The 24,874-nt window shown below is 38.9% G+C and overlaps 1 protein-coding gene across 4 annotated transcripts in view; it reads right to left on the minus strand.

Annotated features, from left to right (window-relative positions):
* LOC100333709 (leucine-rich repeat transmembrane neuronal protein 4) overlaps window positions 1-24,874 on the minus strand; it is a 464,907-nt gene that overhangs the window by 58,677 nt on the left and 381,356 nt on the right. The window lies entirely within an intron of this gene.

Here is a 24,874-nt window from a genome sequence, read left to right on the forward strand (position 1 = left end):
ACATACTTTAGCCCAAAGTACATATTTCTCAGTTCTCAAAAATAGCTCTTGGCACATAATTTAAATGAGCCAGGGTTGGAATAGTTGAGCATATTGTAAAAAACATGCATGCTTCCATTAAGCAGAATTGCTTTTAATGTTAAAGCACAACTCGTCTCTTTGTGTGCTCAAGTATGAACAGTACAGCATACATCGAACACCAGTGAGTGGACAATGGAGGACTCACAATATAGTACATTCATACTGCTTATTCACAAATCCCCCTTTGTTCTGCTTCAAATAAGCAGCTTATGTACATCACTGGTTAAAAATTCTGGAATAATTAGGATTATTTAATATTTTTTAAAACACCAAGGCTGTGTTTATTACATTAAAAATACAATTAAAACTGTAATAGTCTGAAATAATTTTACCACAGGCGCTATAACTAGCACTGAGTCAAAAACAAAAAACTCATTCAAGATATCAATCCTGAGCATAGTTTTTACCAGCAGATGACGCTCTATGCTGATTTTTGACAGCAGATGGCTCTCTAAGCTAGTGTTTTTACCAGCAGATGACGCTCTATGCTAGTTTTAACAGCAGATGGCTCTTTAAGCTAGTGTTTTTACCAGCAGATGACACTCTATGCTAGTTTTAACAGCAGATGGCCCACTAAGCTAGTGTTTTTACCAGCAGATTACACTCTATGCTAGTTTTAACAGCAGATGGCCCTCTAAGCTAGTGTTTTTACCAGCAGATGACGCTCTATGCTAGTTTTTAACTGCAGATGACACTCTAAGCTAGTGTTTTTACCAGCAGATGACGCTCTATGCTAGTTTTTAACTGCAGATGACACTCTAAGCTAGTGTTTTTACCAGCAGATGATGCTCTATGCTAGTTTTTAACAGCAGATGGCCCACTAAGCTAGTGTTTTTACCAGCAGATTACACTCTATGCTAGTTTTAACAGCAGATGGCCCTCTAAGCTAGTGTTTTTACCAGCAGATGACGCTCTATGCTAGTTTTTAACTGCAGATGACACTCTAAGCTAGTGTTTTTACCAGCAGATGATGCTCTATGCTAGTTTTTAACAGCAGATGGCCCTCTAAGCTAGTGTTTTTACCAGCAGATGACGCTCTATGCTAGTTTTTAACAGCAGATGGCACTCTAGGCTAGTGTTTTTACTAGCAGATGACACTCTATGCTAGTTTTAACAGCAGATGGCCCACTAAGCTAGTGTTTTTTCCAGCAGATGATGCTCTATGCTAGTTTTTAACAGCAGATGGCACTCTAAGCTAGTGTTTTACCAGCAGATGACGCTCTATGCTACTTTTTAACAGGAGATGGCACTCTAGGCTAGTGTTTTTACCAGCAGATGGCGCTCTATGTTGTTTTTAACAGCAGATGGCACTCTAGGCTAGTGTTTTTACCAGCAGATGGCTCTCTATGCTATTTTCTAACAGCAGATGACACTCTAGGCTCGTTTTTAAGAGGAGCTGGTGCTCTATGCTAGTGTTTAAATAACAGAAAATAGCGCTTTAGGCCGTTTTTACCAGCAGATGACACTCTATGCTAGTTTTAAAGAATTGCTTTGAATGTCAAAGCACAACTCGTCTCTTTGTATGCTCAAGTATGAACAGTACTGCATACATGAAACACCAGCGAGTGGACAATGAAGGACTCACAATATAGTACATTCATACTGCTTATTCACAAAACCCCCTTTATTCTGCTTCAAATAAACAGCACCATTGCATTTAGTCATGTTTTGTGCAGCTAAAAAACTTCTGCAAACCTCCCACCACATGAGTCGGACTAAAGGCAAGATGTTTCATAAATAATGCACAAGTGCTTTTTAAATATAAAAGGTCTGTGCTGTGTTCATTGGTTTGAGGCCGTCTGTAATATATTGCCGGGGTCTGTGTGCGCGTTGGTTATTTCATGAGAGGTCGAAGTGAATTTCCCCCCCTTTCCATTGCTGAATAAATGAGCGTCTCCCACCCTCGATCCACCCCGAAGTGAATTCCCCCTCCGGCCCACCTAACGCCTGCAATCATTTCACCAAGAGAGCCTTTGAAATATAGTTGCACCATAACAATAACAGCCACCAAGAGCGGCTTAATGAAATATTTATCAGGGATTTGTGGATTGAGGCTATTTTAATTACCATTCGCTAAAGAGGCATCTCTGTAGATTTATGAAATGGCTGCGTCTTGCCAGTCAGCGTTTGTCATTCGTGTTTGTGTGTGTGCGTGTGTCAGGGTTGTGCAACATTCAGGACTCAGAGAAATGCTTTTTAAATCAATTCAGTTGGAGGCAGAAAAGCACAACTGAATCTGAATGCACACCACTGGTCAAAATTCTGGAATAATTAGGATTATTTATTATTTTTTTAAACACCAAGGCTGTGTTTATTACATTAAAAAAATACAATTAAAACGGTAAAAGTCTGAAATAGTTTTACCAGAGGCGCTATAACTAGTGCTGTGGCAAAAACAAAAACTCATTCAAGATATCAATCCTGAGCATGGTTTTCACCAGCAGATGATGCTCTATGCTAGTTTTTAACAGCAGATGGCACTCTAGGCTAGTGTTTTTACCAGCAGATGACACTCTATGCTAGTTTTAACAGCAGATGGCACTCTAGGCTAGTGTTTTTAACAGCAGATGACGCTCTTTGCTAGTTTTTAACAGCAGATGGTTCTCTAGGCTAGTGTTTTTACCAGCAGATGGAGTTCTATACTAGTTTTTAACAGCAGATGACACTCTAGACTAGTGTTTTTACCAGCAGATGACGCCCTATGCTAGTTTTTAACAGCAGATGGCACTCTAGGCTAGTGTTTTTACCAGCAGATGACGCACTATGCTAGTTTTTAACAGCAGATGGCTCTCTAGGCTAGTGTTTTTACCAGCAAATGGCATTCTATACTAGTTTTTAACAGCAGATTACACTCTAGGCTAGTGTTTTTACCAGCAGATGATGCTCTATGCTAGTTTTTAACAGCAGATGGCTCTCTAGGCTAGTGTTTTTACCAGCAGATGGCATTCTATACTAGTTTTTAACAGCAGATGACACTCTAGACTTGTGTTTTTACCAGCAGATGACGCCCTATGCTAGTTTTTAACAGCATATGGCACTCTAGGCTAGTGTTTTTACCAGCAGATGACGCTCTATGCTAGTTTTTAACAGCAGATGGCTCTCTAGGCTAGTGTTTTTACCAGCAGATGATGCTCTATGCTAGTTTTTAACAGCAGATGGCTCTCTAGGCTAGTGTTTTTACCAGCAGATGGCGTTCTATACTAGTTTTTAACAGCAGATGACACTCTAGACTAGTGTTTTTACCAGCAGATGATGCCCTATGCTAGTTTTTAACAGCAGATGGCACTCCAGGCTAGTGTTTTTACCAGCAGATGACGCTCTATGCTAGTTTTTAACAGCAGATGGCTCTCTAGGCTAGTGTTTTTACCAGCAGATGGCCCTCTATGCTAGTTTTTAACAGCAGATGACACTCTAGGCTAGTGTTTTTGCCAGCAGACGGCGCTCTGTGCTAGTTTCGACCAGCAGATGGCACTCTAAGCTAGTGTTTTACCAGCAGATGATGCTCTATGCTAGTTTTTAACAGCAGATGGCACTCTAAGCTAGTGTTTTTCCAGCAGATGATGCTCTATGCTAGTTTTTAACAGCAGATGGCTCTCTAGGCTAGTGTTTTTACCAGCAGATGAAGCTCTATGCTAGTTTTTAACAGCAGATGGCTCTCTAGGCTAGTGTTTTTACCAGCAGATGGCCCTCTATGCTAGTTTTTAACAGCAGATGACACTCTAGGCTAGTGTTTTTACCAGCAGACGGCGCTCTGTGGTAGTGTTTTACCAGCAGATGATGCTCTATGCTAGTGTTTAACAGCAGATGGCACTCTAAGCTAGTGTTTTTACCAACAGATGGCGATCTATGCTAGTTTTTAACAGCAGGTGGCACTCTAGGTTCGTTTTTAACAGAAGCTGGTGCTCTATGCTAGTGTTTAAATAACAGAAAATTATGCTCTAGGCCTGTTTTTTACAGCCGATGGTATGCTAGTCTTCAACAGAAAATTACATTCTTTGTTAGTTTCAAACAGCACATGGCGCTCTAGGTTCATTTTTAATAGCAGATGGCACTCTATGCTATTTTTTAAGATGGTGCTCTATGCTAGTTTTTAACAGCAGATGGTGCTCTAGGCTACTTTTTATCAGACAATGGTTCTCTAGGGTAGTTTTTAACAGCAGGGAACGATCTATGCTAGTTTTTATTAGCATATAGCATTTTAGGCTCTAGGTTTTTCCAGCAGATGGCGCTCTATGCTAGTTTTTTACACCGGATGGTGCTCTATCCTTGTTTTTTAACAGCAGATGGCACTCTAGACTAGTTTTAATAGCAGATGGCTTTCTATGCTAGTGTTTAACTAAGTAACAGCAGATGGCACTGAAGGTTAGTGTTTAACTAACAACTTATGGCACTCTAGGCTAGTTTTTAACAGCAGATAGCTCCTTATGCTAGTTTTTAACAGGAGAAGGCACTCTAGACTAGTTTTGTAACTAACTGCAGATGGTGCTCTAAGCTTGTTTTTAACAGCAAATGACGCTCTATGCTAGGTTTTATCTAACAGCGGATGGCGCAGTAGGCTCTAAGTTTTTAATAGATGTTGCTTTATGTTAGTTTTTAACAGCAGAGAGCGTTCTCTGCTAGTTTTTAACAGATGGTGCTCTAGGCTTGTTTTTAACAGCAGATAGCGCTTTATGCTAGTTTTTAACACCAGATGTTGCTCTAGGCTTGTTTTTAACAGCAGATAGAGCTCTATGCTAGTTTTTAACACCAGATGTTGTTCTAGGCTTGTTTTTAACAGCAGATGGAGCTCTATGCTAGTTTTTAACAGCAGATGTTGCTCTAGGCTTGTTTTTAACAGAAGATGACATTCTAGGCTCTGGGCTTTTAACAGCAGAGAGCAACAACTGCTGTTATAAAACTAGCATAGAGCAACAAAATGCTAGTTTTTAACAGATGGTGCTCTAGGCTTGTTTTTAACAGCAGATAGCGCTCTATGCTAGTTTTTCACAGCATATGTTGCTCTATGCTTGTTTTTAACATCAGATCCCTGCTGAAAAATCCAGCTTAAACCAGCCTAAGCTGGTTGGCTGGTTTTAGCTGGTTGACCAGGCTGGTTTTAGAGGGGTTGTGGCCACTTCCAGGCTGGTTTCCAGCCATTTCCAGCCTGGTCTTAGCTGGTCAGGGTGGGAGATGACCAGCTAAAACCAGCTTGACCAGCCTAGCCAAGCTGGGAGCCCGGCCAAAACCAGCTATATCCAGCTTACACCAGGCTGGTTAAGCTGGTTTTAGCTGGATTTGGCTGGTCATTTTCCAGCCTGACCAGCTAAGACCAGGCTGGAAATGGCTGGGAACCAGCCTGGAAATGGCCAAAACCCCTCTAAAACTAGCCTGGTTGACCAGCTAAAACCAGCCAACCAGCCTAGGCTGATTTAAGCTGGATTTTTCAGCAGGGATGGCACTCTATGCTAGTTTTTAAGACCAGATGTTGCTCTAGGCTTGTTTTTAACAGCAGATGGAGCTCTATGCTAGTTTTTAACAGCATATGTTGCTCTAGGCTTGTTTTTAACAGCAGATGGCGCTCTATGCTAGTTTTTAACACCAGATGTTGCTCTTGGCTTGTTTTTAACAGAAGATGACATTCTAGGCTCTGGGTTTTTAACAGCATTTGTTGCTCTATGTTAGTTTTTAACAGACGAGAGCAACAACTGCTGTTATAAAACTAGCATATAGCAACAAAATGCTAGTTTTGTGGTGCTCTAGGCTAGTTTTTAAAGAGAAGATTGCGCTCTAGGCTCTGGGTTTTTTAACAGCAGATGTCATTCTATGCTAGTTTTTTAACAGCAGTGCTTTAAGCTAGTTTTTACCAGCAGATGGCGCACTAGGCTCTAGGTTTTTAACAGCAGATGTCGCTCTATGCTAGTTTTTAACAGCAGAGCACGCTCTGGGCTATTTTTTTAACAGCAGATGACACTAGACTTGTTTCTAACAGCAAATGATGACCTGGTGCTTAACTAGCAGCAGACTGTGCTCTTTGCTAGTATTTAACAGCAGATGTTGCTCTAGGCTAGTTTTTAACAGAAGATGGAGCTCTTGGGTAGGTTTTAATAGCAGATGTTGGTTTAGGCTAGTTTTTAACAGAAGATGGCGCTCTTGACTACATTTAACAGCAGATGGCACTCTAGGGTATGTTTTAATAGCAGATGTCGCTCTGCTATTTTTTAACAAAAGATGTCACTCTATGCAGAGAGCCGTCTAGGCTAGTTTTTTTTAACAGATGGTACCTTATGCTAGTGTTTATCTATTAGCAGATGACGGTTTTCTATGCCAGTTTTTAACAATATATAGCACTCTAGGTTAGTTTTTAACAGCAGATGAGGCTTTATGCTAGTTTTTAGCTAACGAACAGCAGATGAAGCTCTATCCAAGTGTTTAGCTAACTAACAACAAATGGCACTCTAGGCTAGTTTTTAATAAGAAATTGTGCTCTACGCTAGTTTTTAACAACAGATGGCGCTCTAGGCAAATTTTAAACAGAGCATGTCGCTCTATGCAGTTTTTAGCTAACAACAAATGCCGCTCTAGGCTAGTGTTTAACAACAGATAATGCTCTAGGCTAGTTTTTAACAGCAGATGATGCTCTAGGCTAAGTTTTAACAGCAGATGGTGCTCTATGTTAGTTTTTAAAGCAAATGGCGCTCTATGCTAGTGTTTAACTAACAGCAGATGGTGCTTTAGGCTAGTTTTTTAACAACAGATCGGCTCTAGGCTAGTTTTTAACAGCAGATGACGCTCTAGGCTAGATTTTAGTTATAGAAAGTGGTTCTAAACATTAATGCATTTCTTTAATCTGTTGAACCCAAACAAAATATTCTGAAGAATTCTGGAAAACAGCAGCCACTGAAATCCATAGCAGGAAAGAAGTACAATAAAAGTCAACGTCTGAATTTCCCTCTACCATTCTTCAGCAGATCTTCCTTTAAATTAAACAGAAGAAAGAAACTCAAACAGATTTGGGACAAGATTCGGATGATTAAATGAATTTCCATTATTGGGTGAACAATCTCTTTCAGTATTAGCACAAATTCCTCATTTTCTCCAACCAATAAAACCCAAATACTTCAGGCAAATTGCAATCATTCCAATCCCAATGCATTAGCAATTATCGTTAGCAAGTCAAATTACTACCTAATGCAACATAACCACATCCAGCCATCAGATTCTCCATTAATGCCAAAGAAGCACTGATAATGCAATCATCCCAGTGTATATGAAAGAGTCACCACATTCATGCATAAAATCAAACGAAAAGCCATATTTTCCACATCAAAAGCTCACAGAGGTGAAGCAGATTCTCCCCCAGTCCCTTTCATCCCTTCCTTGCTTTTTTATTACCCCCACTTTTTTTTAATAGTAAGTGAGGACAAATATATTTGCCTGTTCTTCTGCGACGACACTCGGTTTTGAAGTGCTTTCAGCTGGGCAACGCTTTAGAAATGAGAAGGAAAGAAAAGCGCTTCCGTTTTTTCCTTGCTAAATGCTCGATCTCTGCTTTACAGATAAGACATGACTTCCTTTTGAAAATGGCATTTTGAATTGAATGCTGTTAAACAGGCCTTTTGGAGATGGTGATTATGGTGCTTTAAAACGATGGCCGAGGGTTGGAAAAAAAAAGTCGGCTTTACACGTGTAACTCAGTCAGAAATGCTTTACAAACACGTTTGCACAAAACGCCTTCATGTGTGTGGAGTCAGTGGAGCGGCATTACTGTCATTGTGGACAATCTGACGTCTTTTCTTTATGTTCCAGCCGTCTGGTTTTCACACAGAAAAAGAGCTTCTGATGTAGCTTAGATAATCGCGTCACCCTTTGTCCGCAAATACAATGTGAGGAGATCGTCTGAGCTGTTCTTCTGCAGAGGTTTGCTGGCCATTTCTAGAAAATGCTTTCTGTACTTTGTGGTTATATTTTTCTTCAAGTTTTGCGCAGGTTGAAGGTTTGGATATGAAGACTGAATAAGTGACAGCAACTTCTCTTTTTTTGTAGCATGTTATACAAAAACCCTCAAACAAACAAACAAACAAACAAAAAAAATCCATCAATCAATCAATCAATCAATGGCAAAATACATTTAATTAAGCAATGAAAAACAATCAAAATGTGAATACTGCTTTATTGTACATAAAAACTGCATTTCTAAATAAAACATGACAAAAGTTTGATAAAAACTCTAAATGTTAGTTTATTACTATTTATTTATTCTGATGTGTATATTCAGCAATGCTGAGCTGTAATAAACACATAAATACAAACTAAAATACAAAATAAATAAACAAATAAATCAATTAAAACTAAAATAAACAATACTAAATGAACAAATACAAAATAAATGCATACTAAATAAATATTAAATAAACAAATAAAATAAAAAAATAAAAAATAAAATAAATAAATACTAAATAAAAAAAATACTAAATAAATAAACAATAAATAAACACTAAATAAACAAGTGAATAAATAAATAAAATACAAAATAAAAAAAATAAATACTAAATAATTGTATAAAATAGATACTAAATACACAATACATAAATACTTACTAAAACAAAAAAATAAATTAAATTAAACTAAATGAATAAATACAAAATAAATACACAATGAATTAATAATATAAATAAATAAATAATAAATTAAATAAAATACAAAACAAACTATACTAAATGAATAAATACAAAATAAATACACAATGAATAAATACCAAACAAACAAACAAACAAACAAACAAACAAACAAACAAACAAACAAACAAACAAAATAACTAACTAACTAACTAACTAACTAACTAACTAACTAACTAACTAACCAACAAACAAACAAACAAACAAATAAATAAAAATAAATAAATAAATAAATAAATAAATAAATAAAATTACAAAACAAACAAATTAATACTAAATGAATAAATACTAAATAAACGATAAACTAATACTTAATATATTTTTTACCAATATTTTGAAATTTGGAATTTTACTTGCGTTTAATGCACCTTGCATGCATATAAGACCAGTTTTGACATTCATTTGACGCAAGCACCAAATTTATATTAAATATTATACAATATACTAAATCATGTACTATTTTTTTATAAAGTTCAAAAGGATGAACTAAAATGTTTTTAAAATGTGACAGTAAAACATTTTACAGTCACAAAACATTTATAGCTCAAATAAATACTGTATTCTATGCTTTACATCCTGAAATAAAACGCATCCCAGTTTCCACACATTAATAAGCAACTCTCAACATTCTCTAATGTAAATATGAGCTAAAATAATTTCCCAATATTACCCAATTTACCGTATATGTCTATACACATTCACTAGATTGAGAATGTCAACACAAAGTAGCAAAAAGTGAAATTAAACCGAAATTAAACCTATTATTTGAACAGGCTCAGGATGCATTTTTTTTTCTCTCATGCAGCACATCAGTCCATTCAGGATGATAATGATATAAAGCTCTATGGAGCCACTGCTGAATGATTTCCAGCCTTTTAGAAATGTCATAAATAATTTAGTCCTCATATCGTTAAAAATTTCACAGCAGGTCTCCTGTATGCCGACACAGCTTCATCTCTTCCACAGAAGAGATGCAAAGCGGCATTGCAGGTATACAGCGGATTCAACTGGTTAAGATCCAAAACAGAGAGAGCAGAAACGTAGGAGAAACACATGTAGGAGGCTTTGAACACACACACACACACACACACACACACACACACACACACACACACACACACACACACACACACACACACACACACACACACACACACAATCGCATCATACTGCTAGTTTAAGTGCATTCTGTCAGAAAAATGTATTTTGGCTAAATCCATGCATCTGATGCTGACAACCTCAACAAAAACTGGTTTAAGAGCATATTTTTAAAAGCACACCAAGACTTTGCATCAAAACATTTGACTTCTGTACGTTGATATGATCTGAATCAACTTCAATTCCCTTTAAAAACTGACCATAGTTGTTACTTTCTTTAAAGGAGACCTGTTTTGCCCCTTTTAACAAGATATATAAGTATGTGATGTCGCTCATTGTGCATGTAAGTTTCTTAACTCTCTTAAACTGACCCATTTAGTTTTTGATCCTAATTGTGGTATTTTGGTGACTGTCGCTTTAAATTCAGAAGAGATTGTGCTATTTTAAGAAGAGGGCGGAGCTACAAATGCCAGCGTGTCAGCATAGTGGAAGATTCCAATACAAGACTAAACTCCTATGTTAATGAGGGAAGGATCACCATTAATGGGTGGGGCTTTTCTTTTGATGACATGTGCAATAAGAGAATGTCAATCAAAGTGTTTCTGCAAAATAAAATTAATAAATGTAATTAATAAATGCTGCCTATATTCACAGCCACACAACTGTTTAACACCCTTACAAAAGTGATATATGCAAATTATAGGCATATATCATGTTACATTATTTAACAAAATTCCTTCATCTTATCTCAACACAAATAGATCAAATTAACTTTATTTAACAAATTTAAGTGGATTTAAGATAAAACAATTAAGTTGCCAACTCCAAAATCTCAAGAATTGTGTTGTTCCAGCTCATTTTAAGTACACAATTTGAACTAGAAGCAGTGATATACTTGAAAGTAGAGTGTGAGTTACTAAATCGATTCTTCACAATATTTTTGCAAATCTAATATTTGAATGCAGCATCATCTTAATCACAAGCACTCAATGAAATGAATACTTTTATTCAGCAAGGAACTCTTAAACTCATCAAAAGCAAAGGTAAAGACATTTCAAAAGTAAGGAGATATAAAGGGTTTACTTTTGAACTTTCTATTCAACAAAAAACCCTGAATTTAACAAAAACTTAATCTCAAGAGCTGCTCTGGTAGTCTCTTTAAGATATGTTTCCATTTAACTTGACAAAAAAAAAAAGTATATTATGTACACACAAAAACATCAGTTCAGTTCGCTAATGATCCTATACACTACTACACTGGAATTTTATTTTATTTGTTTGTTTAAATCCAGACCAAGCAAATTGTTTACAACCACCTACCTTAAAAAAAAAAAAAGAAAAGTAAATCAAAGGAATCATCTTTGAATGATTTTCAGTGTACTTTACTGAATACTGAAGATTCTGAATACTGAAGGAAATATTAATAAATCTGTTAAAAACAGATAAAAACAAACAAAAATAAATAAATAAATAATAATAATAATAACGTTCAAGGACATCAATGTTGAGCTCAAGGACACTTTACAATGAATATAACAAAAGATATAGAACAAGCAGACGTTGAAAGAAATGGTAATCAAGTAAAGACAACGTTAGAACAAACAAACAAACAAACAAACAAACAAACAAACAAACAAACAAACAAACAAACAAACAAACAAACAAACAAACAAACAAACAATTAAATAAATAATTAAATAAATAAATACATATTTTAACAAAACAAAACAAAACAAAACAAAACAAAACAAAACAAAACAAAACAAAACAAAACAAAACAAAACAAAACAAAACAAAACAAAACAAAACAAAACATGTTTTTGGCCAGATTGCAATCTAAAAAATAAACATATACTGGGCAGCACATTAACCAAAGAAAGAGTTTAACTTTCATTCATTCATTTATTTTCTTTTCGCTTTAGTCCCTTTATTAATCTGGGGTCGCCACAGCTGAATGAACCGCCAACTTATCCAGCACATGTTTTTACGCAGCGGATGCCCTTTAAATAAAATATCAATACATTTTGTATGGCTTCACTTTATTATTAGGTGTTATTAAAGTGCTTCTATATGAGGAGAAGCACTTTAGCAGCATCTAGAACAGCAGCCTGTAAGTACATTTAAGATTTGTTTCAGTTGTTGTGTATGGTTTGAGGACTTGTTTCCAGCTGTTTGTGTAAAGTTGTAGGACATTTAAACTTGCTTTCAGTTGTGTATAATACTAGAAGTTGTTTAGCCACTGTTTCCTTGGTTACTATAAGAGCTTGTGTAGCGAACGCAGACGCGGTTCGCGTCGTCCGCCTCAGTTTCGGCCCTTGTTTTGACTCTCGAGGCGTGTCCAGCTGAATTCAATCAGCTAGTGCTTTGGGGTTATATAAACAACTAGTTCACCGCGGCAGCGGTCGCGGCAGCCTCGTGTGAAGACCGCCTCGTGTGAAGACCGACGAGGGTAAAGACCATCGACTCTACCTGCGCGACTCCACCGAGCAAAGACACCGACAAAGCACTTGAGTACTTTACTGTATTGTTTTACTTCACACTTATTTTTTGTTGTCAGTGCACTTTTATTATGTGTTTTCTAATTCCTGTTGTTACTAACACTCGCAAAACACGGGAGGTGCGCTGCAGGCGTAATCCTCACAACCTTCGTTCAATACATGTATCTACTATTTCACAACTCTCTCTCTCCGTGGGCCTCTGGAATTGTCAATCAGCTGTTAACAAGGCTGATTTTATTACCTCCATAGCTACATATTCTGACTATAATCTCATGGCTCTAACTGAGACCTGGTTGAGGCCGGAGGACACTGCTACACATGCTACTCTTTCTGCTAATTTCTCTTTTTCCCACACTCCTCGTCAGACAGGGAGAGGGGGTGGGACTGGACTACTAATTTCCAAAGAATGGAAATTTACTCTGATACCGTCCCTGCCAACAATCAGCTCCTTTGAATTCCATGCAGTCACCATTATCCACCCCTTCTACATAAATGTGGTTGTCATCTACCGCCCACCAGGTAAATTAGGTCACTTCCTAGATGAACTGGATGTTCTTCTCTCATCTTTTTCTAATTTTGCCACTCCCTTATTGGTGCTAGGTGACTTCAACATTTACGTTGACAAACCGCAAGCTGCAGACTTTCAGACTCTGCTTGCCTCTTTTGACCTAAAAAGAGCACCTACTTCTGCTACCCACAAATCAGGTAATCAGCTAGACCTTATTTACACACGACACTGCTTCACTGATCAAACAATAGTAACTCCACTACAAATATCTAAACATTTCCTTCTGTCTCTCAACATCCACATTACTCCTGAGCCGCCACACACTCCAACACTGGTTACCTTTCGCAGAAACCTACGATCTCTCTCACCCAATAGACTATCCACCATTGTTTCAGACTCTCTTCCTCCATCTCGCAAACTCACTGCACTTGATTCGAACAGTGCCACTAATACACTCTGCTCCACACTAGCATCATGTCTAGACCGATTATGTCCTCTTGCATCCAGGCCAGCCCGTGCCAGTCCTCCTGCACCCTGGCTCTCGGATGCTCTCCGTGAGCATCGCTCAAAACTTCGGGCTGCAGAGAGAATTTGGCGGAAAACTAAAAATCCTGCACATCTCTTAACATACCAAACTCTTCTGTCCTCTTTCTCAGCTGAGGTTACTTCTGCAAAGCAGACGTATTACCGTCTGAAAATCAACAATGCCACTAATCCTCGCCTACTTTTTAAAACATTTTCCTCCCTCCTCTATCCTCCTCCTCCACCCGCATCCTCCACACTTACTACTGATGACTTTGCTACATTCTTCTGCACCAAAACTGCAAAAATCAGTGCTCAATTTGCTGCACCTACAACAAACACGCAAGATACAACACCAACACCACACACACTCACCTCTTTTTCTCAGCTCTCTGAGTCTGAGGTGTCCAAACTTGTGCTATCTAGCCATGCAACCACCTGTCCACTCGATCCCATTCCCTCTCATCTCTTGCAAGCCATCTCTCCTGCAGTCATACCAACACTGACTCACATAATTAACACATCTCTTGACTCTGGTTTATTCCCCACTACATTTAAGCAGGCTAGGGTAACCCCACTGCTAAAGAAACCCAACCTGGACCATACGCTACTTGAAAACTACAGACCAGTATCCCTGCTTCCATTCATGGCCAAGATTCTGGAGAAAGTAGTGTTCAATCAAGTCCTGGACTTTCTTACTCAAAACAATCTCATGGACAACAAGCAATCCGGCTTTAAGAAAGGCCACTCAACTGAGACTGCCCTGCTCTCGGTCGTGGAGGATCTCAGACTGGCTAAAGCAGACTCTAAATCATCAGTCCTCATTTTGCTGGACTTGTCAGCTGCTTTTGACACTGTCAACCACCAGATCCTGCTATCTACGCTTGAGTCACTGGGCGTTGCGGGCACTGTTATACAATGGTTTAGATCTTACCTCTCTGACAGGTCATTCAGGGTGTCTTGGAGGGGAGAGGTGTCCAACCTACAGCATCTAAACACTGGGGTACCTCAAGGCTCTGTTCTTGGGCCACTTCTCTTCTCCATCTACACATCATCTCTAGGACCAGTCATCCAGAGACATGGATTCTCCTACCACTGCTATGCTGATGACACCCAGCTATACCTCTCTTTTCATCCTGATGATCCCTCGGTTCCAGCTCGTATCTCAGCCTGCCTGTTGGATATTTCACACTGGATGAAAGATCATCATCTTCAGCTGAACCTCGCAAAAACGGAAATGCTTGTAGTTTCTGCCAACCCGACTCTACACCATAACTTTTCAATCCAGATGGATGGGGCAACCATTACTGCATCCAAAATGGTGAAAAGCCTTGGAGTAACGATTGATGACCAACTAAACTTCTCTGACCACATTTCTAGAACTGCTCGATCGTGCAGATTTGCACTCTATAACATCAGAAAGATCCGACCCTTCTTATCTGAACATGCAGCTCAACTCCTTGTTCAAGCTCTTGTTCTCTCCAAACTGGATTACTGCAACTCTCTACTAGCTGGGCTTCCAGCTAACTCTATCAAGCCTCTTCAACTGCTCCAGAATGCAGCAGCACGAGTTGTCTTCAATGAACCTAAACGAGCACATGTCACTCCGCTGCTAGTCCGTTTGCACTGGCTGCCAGTTGCTGCTCGCATCAAATTCAAAACTCTGATGTTTGCCTACAAAGTGACTTCTGGCCTAGCACCTTCTTATCTGCACTCACTTCTGCAGATCTATGTGCCCTCCAGAAACTTGCGTTCTGTGAATGAACGTCGCCTCGTGGTTCCATCCCAAAGAGGGAAAAAATCACTTTCGCGAACGCTCACGCTCAATCTGCCCAGTTGGTGGAATGAACTCCCTAACTGCATCAGAACAGCAGAGTCACTCGCTATTTTCAAGAAACGACTAAAAACTCAACTATTTAGTCTCCACTTCACTTCCTAAGCTGCAATTGCCTCTTTGAATATCACACTAATTGTACAAAAAAAAAAAAAAAAAAAAAAAAAAAAAAAAAAAAAAAAAACTACTAACACTTCCCTTCTTAGACTTTACAGACCTGAAACTTGCCTTTAGTACTTATTCATTGTTGCTCTTAGTTGTGTAAATTGCTTCCTTGTCCTCATTTGTAAGTCGCTTTGGATAAAAGCGTCTGCTAAATGACTAAATGTAAATGTAAATTATTAAAAATGAAATACACAAAACTGGATGAATAGATAAGTGTTAGAGTTCTAGTACTGTAAGTAATTATAATAATATTATTATTATTATTATTATTAATAATAATAATAATAATAATAATAATAATAATGTTATTATTGCGATTGTAATTATTAAAATTATTAGTGTATTTTTATTATTATTTAGACATGTTTTTATGACAGAATACATACTTTTGAACAAATAAACTTTAACTTGACTAATACAATTCAGATAAAAAAAAGCACAAAACTGGATAGATGGAGGAAAATCTACCTTCTGCCACTTTTCCGAATAATCAACTTGAAGTCAAGTTATTAGTTGCTGCTCTTACAACTGGGATCAACGACAAGACATTTGTCAGGTGGATTAAGTTAAACGAAAATTCCTGTTTGCATAGACTCTTAATCAGAGTATTAAACTTGGATTATTGGTTTCCATGTAAACATACTCATTCAATAATGAATTAGACTCGTCAAAACTGTTGGTGCTTCACCTGAAATTTGTTTACAAAACAAGATTTTGTCATTGTATTGGAGGACGACTTAATTGTTTTAATTCATTTAAATTAACCCATTTGTGTTGGGACAACATGAAGTAATTGCGTGGAACCAAAGATATTTTACAATGTGTGAAACAATAACTATTAATAATATGCAGCCATCAAATGTGAGAACTGTTTCATAACCATGTTTATGTTCATACATCTTCTGTAATCAAACAGTGCATTCAAAACAGGCGCGTGGTGAAATTTGTCTGACTTCTCTTATGCTGAAAAAAACTCCAGCAATAACCCGGTCACACTTACAGTCGTGAAGGACCCAAACAAGCTGCGGGCTTTTTTCTCCAGCCAGCCTAAGTCTCTGAGTCAATATCAATACCTCTGTAATATTGAAGTGTTTTTATGAAATTCCTGGGCTGGAAATGAATTCTGAGATCTGCACAGGGCTCAAGGAGGAATGGCACTCTGGATGGGCTCTTCTCCTCGCGAAATGGAGCTCTCTGAACCAGAACGCAGGTCTGAAATTGAACTCTGAACATTTCCAATAACCCCTGCCATATTTAATCAGCCTATCGAGACCTGACAGGACCTGAGGAGGAGTTAATGCTCTTTCTGGTCGCTGTCCGCTGGGAAAGATGTCTTAAATGATTCATCTAAGATTTGTTGACTTAGCTTTGTTTTTTTGTGCGGAGGAGATTCATGATGATAACTGATAACAATGGAGAGGTCAAGTCAACAAGATCATGTCTAAAAAAAAACTTTGGTGAACATCCTTGTGCGAATTCTAGTCAGAATTGTAGACAAGTGTATCATACGAAAAATAAGTAAAATTGAGATGAACAATTTCCTGTGTTCTGTGATGGTTTATGTATTTAGATTGCATTATGGGAGCTTGTTTTCTGCCCCTCACTCCTTTTGAAAAAGTTGAAATGACTTATATTAACTAAAATTGAGTTTTTCTGTTATTTAATTATATATACAGTTGAAGAATTATTAGCCCCCTTTAATTTTTTTCTTTTTTAAATATTTCACAAGTTATGTTTAACAGAGCAAAGAAACTTTCACAGTGTGTCTGATAATATTTTTTCTTCTGAAGAAAGTATTATTTGTTTTATTTCAGCTAAAAAAAGCAGTTATTAATTTTTTAAACACAATTTTAAGGACAACATTATTAGCCCCTTTAAAGGGTCACGAAACACCAAAACACATTTTTTGAGCTGTTGACAGTCGTATATGTGTCCCACACTGCTCAAAACACTTAAGAAACCTATATTTCACTAAAAAGTGTAAATTGGTTGTTTTTGCGTTATTTCAAGCAAATTCGTACTTCCTGTTTGAAACTAATTTTTGAAGCTGCGTCACGGTCATGACACAATAGCGTTGTATTCCAGCGTGCAGACTGGGCGTCTGTGCCAGAGTGAGTCTTATTACGTCTTACAGTCTGTTGCATTAATGCATGAGTAAGGCTTGGTTCAAACCAATCAGCGCGCTCTATTGTGCAACTTCATTAATATTCATTTCTGTGTTTACACGACATGGACGCCACGTTGTATTGGCAAAACAAGCGTGAAGTGTTGCTTTTATAGTTTGCTGCCGTTAAGTTTCGTTTTCTTTTTTCTCTCTGTGAGAGACTCACGTGTGGATTAACAGTGTACGCGACGCTCGACAACAATAACTTACGTGTCTAAGGAGGATTATTGTTTACCTGAGAGCTGTTCTCATCTGCAAACGCTGAGATCGAATACACTTGTAGTATTCTCTTCATAAAGACGCGGCTCTAGTTGCTGTGGATTGTCATGTCTCTACAGATTTGGTAAGTGAGCGACCAGTGCTCTTTGTTTATTCAGTTTGTTCGTATCGAACTAAGTTAACTATTGCACCGTAACATGTTAGGACCACAACCAAACTTTAACCTCGTGTAGGGTTTTTAACCACATTTAGTGACCGGAATAACACACGTGGCTTTCTGACGCTACCTGCCGTGTGCATCTAAGTTTCTGGAAAATGCGGAAGTTTTTTTTTCTCTCATTCGCCGTGCGGTATCAAACATTACATGAAAATACACGCTTAGAGCAGATCCTCGAATCAAATATCTCGTTTGTCGTGAGGGGCATGAATGAATTCCCTGAATAAAAGAGCCAAACTGCAGTTAAAGTCCACCATTTAATAATTTGGCAAATAATTCGACTACAGATGTCCATGTATTTTAAACACCATCACTTTCTACTGTGTGTGTGATTGAGTATTTTGACTGAAACTCGCGCATGCCCAAATAGACACTCCCACACCCTCCCACTTTAGTTCCTCCGACACTCCCCCCTAAACAGAGCTGGACACGCCCACTTTTCTGACTTTTTCCAAAGTAGAGGTGTGAAAACACCCTGCTGAAACGAGGGGGTTTCATGGCCCTTTAAGCTATATATTTTTTCGATAGTCTACAGAACAAACCATCATTATAAAACTTGCCTAATTACCCTAACCTGCCTAGTTGACCTAGTTAACCAAATTGAGCATTTAAAAGTCGCTTTACGCTGTATAGAAGAGTCTTGAAAAATATCTAGTCAAATATTATTTACTGTCATCATGGCAAAGATAAAATAAATCGGTTATTAGAAATGAGTAATTAAAACTATTAAAACTCTGCTCTCCGTTAAACAGAAATTGGGGAAAAAATAAATATGGGGGCTAATAATTCAAAGGGGTAAATAATTCTGACTTCAACTGTATATTTTTTATACATGATAGTCTTAAGTCTTTTAGGGCAGAGATTCTCAACCGTGGGCTTTAGAGAACCAGAGATCCTTCAGGTGGGCCGTGCCATTAAAATTAACTCTCAGTAATATACTATAATTTTTGGATTGCATTATAATATGCTAGATTAAAATGATCGAAGTAATGCACTTTCTCCTGTTCTCTGATTGATTTCTTCAAAATCGGCACAAAAACAGCCTCATGATCGTGTCTGCAACTAGAAGACGCAAGGCTGTTCATTCACAAACTGTGCAAGTGAAAGCGAAAGTCTCTCTTTGTGTATTTTTGTGTGAACAATTAAATATATCTGCATAGTTTTCCAAATTAATGTCCTGTAAGTGTTTTATAACGGATGCGCAACTACTGTATACAGGAGGATCTAGTGAGGCTCAATGGTGTTTTTGCCATAGAATGTAAAATGAACTTGCATATGAGCTTCAGACGTGCTCTGGCGGAGCTGTTCACTGTTCCTGTCAGCAAACTCTTAATAATATCCAGCTGCAAACTCAACCACCATCAGATTGACACATTTAACAGATTTAAGTTGTTTTACTGTATTTTAAATCTGCCTGTTTATTTTTGAATAGTAGATTTTTAAGAGTTGATATTCAGTCAGTAAATTTTCACACAGAAGCCGTTCTTTTCTCCCTGTTGACTTGTGGTTCTCTTTGAATCGGTGTAAGTTTAAAAAAATAAATGACTAATATATAATGATATAAATAACTAATATATAAAGATACATAAATAAATTATATAATAAAATTTTTCCCAAACTATGTTTAACAGAGCAAGGAAATGTTCACAGTATGTCTGATAATGTTTTTTCTTCGGGAGAAAGTATTATTTGTTTTATTTTGGCTAGAATAAAAGTGGTTATTAATTTTTTAAACACCACTTTAAGGACAAAATTATTAGCCCCTTTAAGCAATTTTTTTTAATAGTCTACAGAACAAACCGTCATTATACAATGACTTGCCTAATTACCCTAACCTGCCTAGTTAACCTAATTAACCTAGTTAAGCCTTTAAACGTCACTTTAAGCTGTATAGAAGTGTCTTGAAACATATCTGGTAAAATATTATTTACTGTCATCATGGGAAAGATAAAATAAGTTATTAGAAATTACTAATTACTATAATTGCTAATTATTAAAACTATTATGTTTAGAAATGTGCTAAAAAAATCTGCTCTCTAAATAAATTAACAGGAAGGCTAATATAATATAATATAATATAATATAATATAATATAATATAATATAATATAATATAATATAATATAATATAATATGTTAATAAATAAATGTTTAAAAAATTAATTCATTCATTTTTTTTTCGGCTTAGTCCCTTTATTAATCAGGGGTCGCAACAGTGGAATGAACTGCCAACTTATCCAACATATTTTTTTACGAAGCGGATGCCCTTCCAGCTGCAACCCAGTACTGAGAAACATCCATACAAACTCATTTACTACGGACAATTTAGCTTACCCAATTCACCTATGTCACATGTTTTTGGACTTATGGGGGAAACAGGAACACCCGGATAAAACACAAACAAACATGGGGAGAACATGCAAACTCCACATAGAAACGCCAACTGACCCAGCTGGGGTTCGAAAAAACGACCTTCTTGCTGTGAGGCGATTTTGCTACTCCGTGACGCCCCTTTATAAAAATATTTTTGAAAAAAACTTTCATTTACATTTTTTCCATTTTAAAAAAAGTGACCAAACGCCTCCTGTTAAAGTGGTGCCAGAGTCAATTTTAACCCTCAAGTCAACAGTTCGGTTAAATACACCGTTAACAGCCTCTTTCAATTTCTGTAAATACAGAATCCCAAGTTTTCTCCTTAGCAACAAATACAACCACCTCGGGGAGTATCTTTGACTTTTGGTGTTATTAAATGACGTGAGGGCGAGGCAGTGGCGCAGTAGGTAGTGCTGTCGCCTCACAGCAAGAAGGTTGCTGGTTCGAATCTCGGCTCAGTTGGCGTTGCTGTGTGGAGTTTGCATGTTCTCCCTGCCTTTGCGTGGGTTTCCTCCGGGTGCTTCGGTTTCCCCCATAGTCCAAAGACATGCAGTACAGGTGAATTGGGTAGACTAAATTGACCGAAGTGTATGAGTGTGTGTGTGAATGTGTGTGTGGATGTTTCCCAGAGATGGGTTGTGGCTGGAAGGGCATCCGCTGCGTAAAAAACTTGCTGGATAAGTTGGCGGTTTATTACACTGTGGCGACCCCGGATTAATAAAGGGACTAAGCAGACAAGAAAATGAATGAATGAATAAGTGACGTGAGCTTGTTCTGCACATTAACCATTTTCTATATTTGTATTTTGTATGTACAGATGGTACAGTAGTTCAAGTTTAGCTGGTCATCGAAGCACTTTAATTGTTTAAATGAATCTGACAGATGGTTACGTGTCATGAAGAACTCACTCTGTCATTAACTCAACCCACACAATGTCTGCCATAACGCGAGATCAGAAATGCGAACATGCTAGCGCTTAACTCTGCAGAACGTCCTGCGCTTTGCTGTCTGACAGGGAAGCGTCTGGATTGATGTTTAAAAGCCTTGTGTTTTCCTCGACAGCTGTCTCTTCAGCTTGAGAGCGAAACGGTGATGGTTTGGAGCAGCTTTCATTTCTGCGGGCCACCATGTTTGAATTAATTCTGATTAGGTCCTGCTATGGCAGGAGTTAGCCATGCATTACAATGAAATCGCAGCTATGATGGAGCTCGGGCAGGAAATTTCCAGAACAACCGTTCAATTACACACCAATCACTCTTGAAATCTCGCTTGATTTCGCCCCGTCTCTCACTTCATACACGGACAAACCTGCATTGTTCTCAACTCGCTATAAATAGATCCTCATTTTGTGATTTTTCTTTATTTTAATGGCCTCCTGATCTTCCTGCAGGAGCTGCTTTGAAAGCGATTACAATTAAGACTGGTGACTGATATTTAACGTTTTGGCTTAAATCAGTGGGTAAATGTGAAGATTATTGCACAGATGTCATACAAACATATTCACATTCATTTATACATTCATTCATTCACCTAACAGCTTAGTTCAGGGGTGTCCAAACTCGGTTTTGGATGGTCGGTGTCCTGCAGATTTTAGCTCCAACTTGCCTCAACACACAGGATGTTTCTTTAAAGCCTAGTGAGAGCTTGACTAGCTAGCCCAGGTTTGTCAAACTGTGGTTGGAACCTAAACTTTGCAGGGCACCGGCCCTCCAGGACAAAGTTTGGGCATCCCTTAGTACCTTTATTAACCAGGGATCACACATGCATGCATACACGCACGCACACAAGCTCGCAACCACACACACACACACACAAGCTCGCGACCACAAACACACACACACACAACCATGCATGTAACCACACAACTATGTGTGCATACAGACGCGCGCAGGCAAACAACCATGAACATACACAACCAGACACACAACCTTGCCATCACATATGTACAAACACAACCACACACGCATTCACGCAACCACACACGCGTACACACAACCAAACATGCAACCACGCAACCACACATGCTTGGTTGCATGTGTGGTTAACGCCCCATTCACACGGGGCTTCAGCATCAACGCTTGACTGAAGGCGTTTCTGAAGTTGGAGCTGAAGCGATCATCATAGAAGCATCAGCCAATGAAATTCAGTCAGCAATAGGCTACTGTCTAGCTGGTGTATTTGCATACAGTGATCTGATTGGCTGACGCTTCTGACGGCACTTGAAAAGTTGAGCTAGTCCCCACTTCTGCAGCGAGCAACGCCTCTGATGAGGCGCAGACGGATCCACAATGCAGTTCGGCAACGCCTGACGTCACTTTCAAAGTGAATGGAAAGCGTTGATGCTGACGCCCCGTGTGAATGGGGCGTAATAGTGTTAAATACACTAAAAAGGCACAACCACACAAACACACACACACACACACACACACAACCATGCCATCACGCACACTAGTACACGCACACACACATACACAAGCTTGCAACCACACAAGCACGCAACCATGCATGCACACACACAACTATGCATGTATGCATGCATACACACACACAACCACGCATGCATTCACAACCACGGACGCAACCATGCAAATCACGTACGTATAAACACAACCATGCACGCATGCAAACACACACGCACACAACCACACACAACCATGCACGCGATCACGCACACAAGCATGCACAAAAGTTCGTAACCACACATGCACACAACCATGCAACCCCAAACGCACACAACCATGCACGCACAACCACGCACGCAATCATAAACAACGTACAACCATGCATGCATAAAAAATACAACCACAAACGAAAACCAACATGCACGCAACCATTCAAATACACACGCAACTACACATGCAACTATGCACGCACACAACCATACACACAACCATGTGCGCAATCACGCACACACACACACGCATGTACACAAGCTTGCAACCACACACACATGCAACCATGCAACCACAAACACACACAACCATGCAACCACAAACACACATAACCATGCAACCACAAACACGCATAACCATGCATGCATACATAACCACGCATGCAATCACGCAATCACATACAGATAAACACAACCACGCACGCATGCAAACACACACGCAAACACACTGGCACACAACCATGCAAATACACATGCAACAACGTATGCACACAACCACACACACACACACAACCCTGCACACACACACACACACAAGCTTGCAACTACGCATGCACACAACCACACACACGAACACAACCACGCATGCAACCATGCAAACACGTTTATACAAACAAACACCCACGCAGGCAACCACACATGCACATGCACACACAACCATGCAACCACACACACACACACGCATGCACACAAGCTAGCAACCACACACGCAAACAACCATGCAACTACATATGCATGCATGCACACACACACACACACACGCACGCACGCACGCACACCACAGACATTCACTATAGGTGAATTAACTAAATCGACTGCAGTGTATGAGTATCTGATTGAGTGTGTATGGGTGTGTCCCAGTACTGGGTTGTGGCTGGGAGGGCATTCGCTGTGAAAAACATGCTGGAACAGTTGTTGGTTCATTCCGCTGTGGCGACCTCTGAAATAGAGACTAAGCTAAAGAAAAATGAATGAATGAATAAAGGCTCGAGTGGCCAATACTTTTTACTTTTAGATTTTCATATCTACAACCAGGTCAGAGGTCGCCACAGCGGAGTGAACCGCCAACTAATCCAGCATATGTTTTACACAGCGGATGGCTTTTCATCTGCAACCCAGAACTGGGAAAAACCACAGCACCCAGAGAAGACCCACACCAACAAGGGGAGAACATGCAAACTCCACACAGAAATGCCAACTGGCCCAGTTGGGATTCGAACCAGCGACTTTTTTGTTGTGAGATGACAGTGCCAACCACTGAGCCACCATGCCACCTCATCTAATTTCTAAAATGGTAATTATTTCATGTACCAATAGATTCATTCTAACAATGTGTTGGTTCATAGTATGAAACAGATCACATCTACTGTGAAGTCCCTATAAAACAAACACCCAATGTGTGTGTGTGTGTGTGGTTTGTCCAGTGGTGTGGTACAGTATATCAGCTCATCTGTGAAGTGTGTCTCCATCTTGGCTCCAGCATGTGGATCTCATGGCATACTGTCACCGCGCTTCACTCCACCTCAGTTTCCATGGCGATGCCAGCAGACCCAAGACTGTACATCTACATCTAATACAGCAGGAAGGTGAAGGATTGAAGCTTTGCATTAATGGAGGGTCTCGTCGCTCTGAGGAGGCTCACGGAAGCTTAAAGCCTAATGTATTTATGCTTCATGCAAAGCGCAATGTTTACGCAGGATTTTCACGCCAGGATGCCACTCCAAGCCTGCTTTCCAGACCCACCGCGCGCAGCTATTTAAGAGCTGATCCCGTCTCTAATGGAGGACACTTTCTGCCACCAGACACAGCCAATCAGCACTCAAGAGTCTTCAAGACAATGACAATTCACAACTCCTTCACTTCAAAATCAA

This window comes from Danio rerio, chromosome 8, assembly GCF_052040795.2.
Source record: "Danio rerio strain M-AB ecotype USA chromosome 8, GRCz13ab, whole genome shotgun sequence".
NCBI classification, from domain to species: domain Eukaryota; kingdom Metazoa; phylum Chordata; class Actinopteri; order Cypriniformes; family Danionidae; genus Danio; species Danio rerio.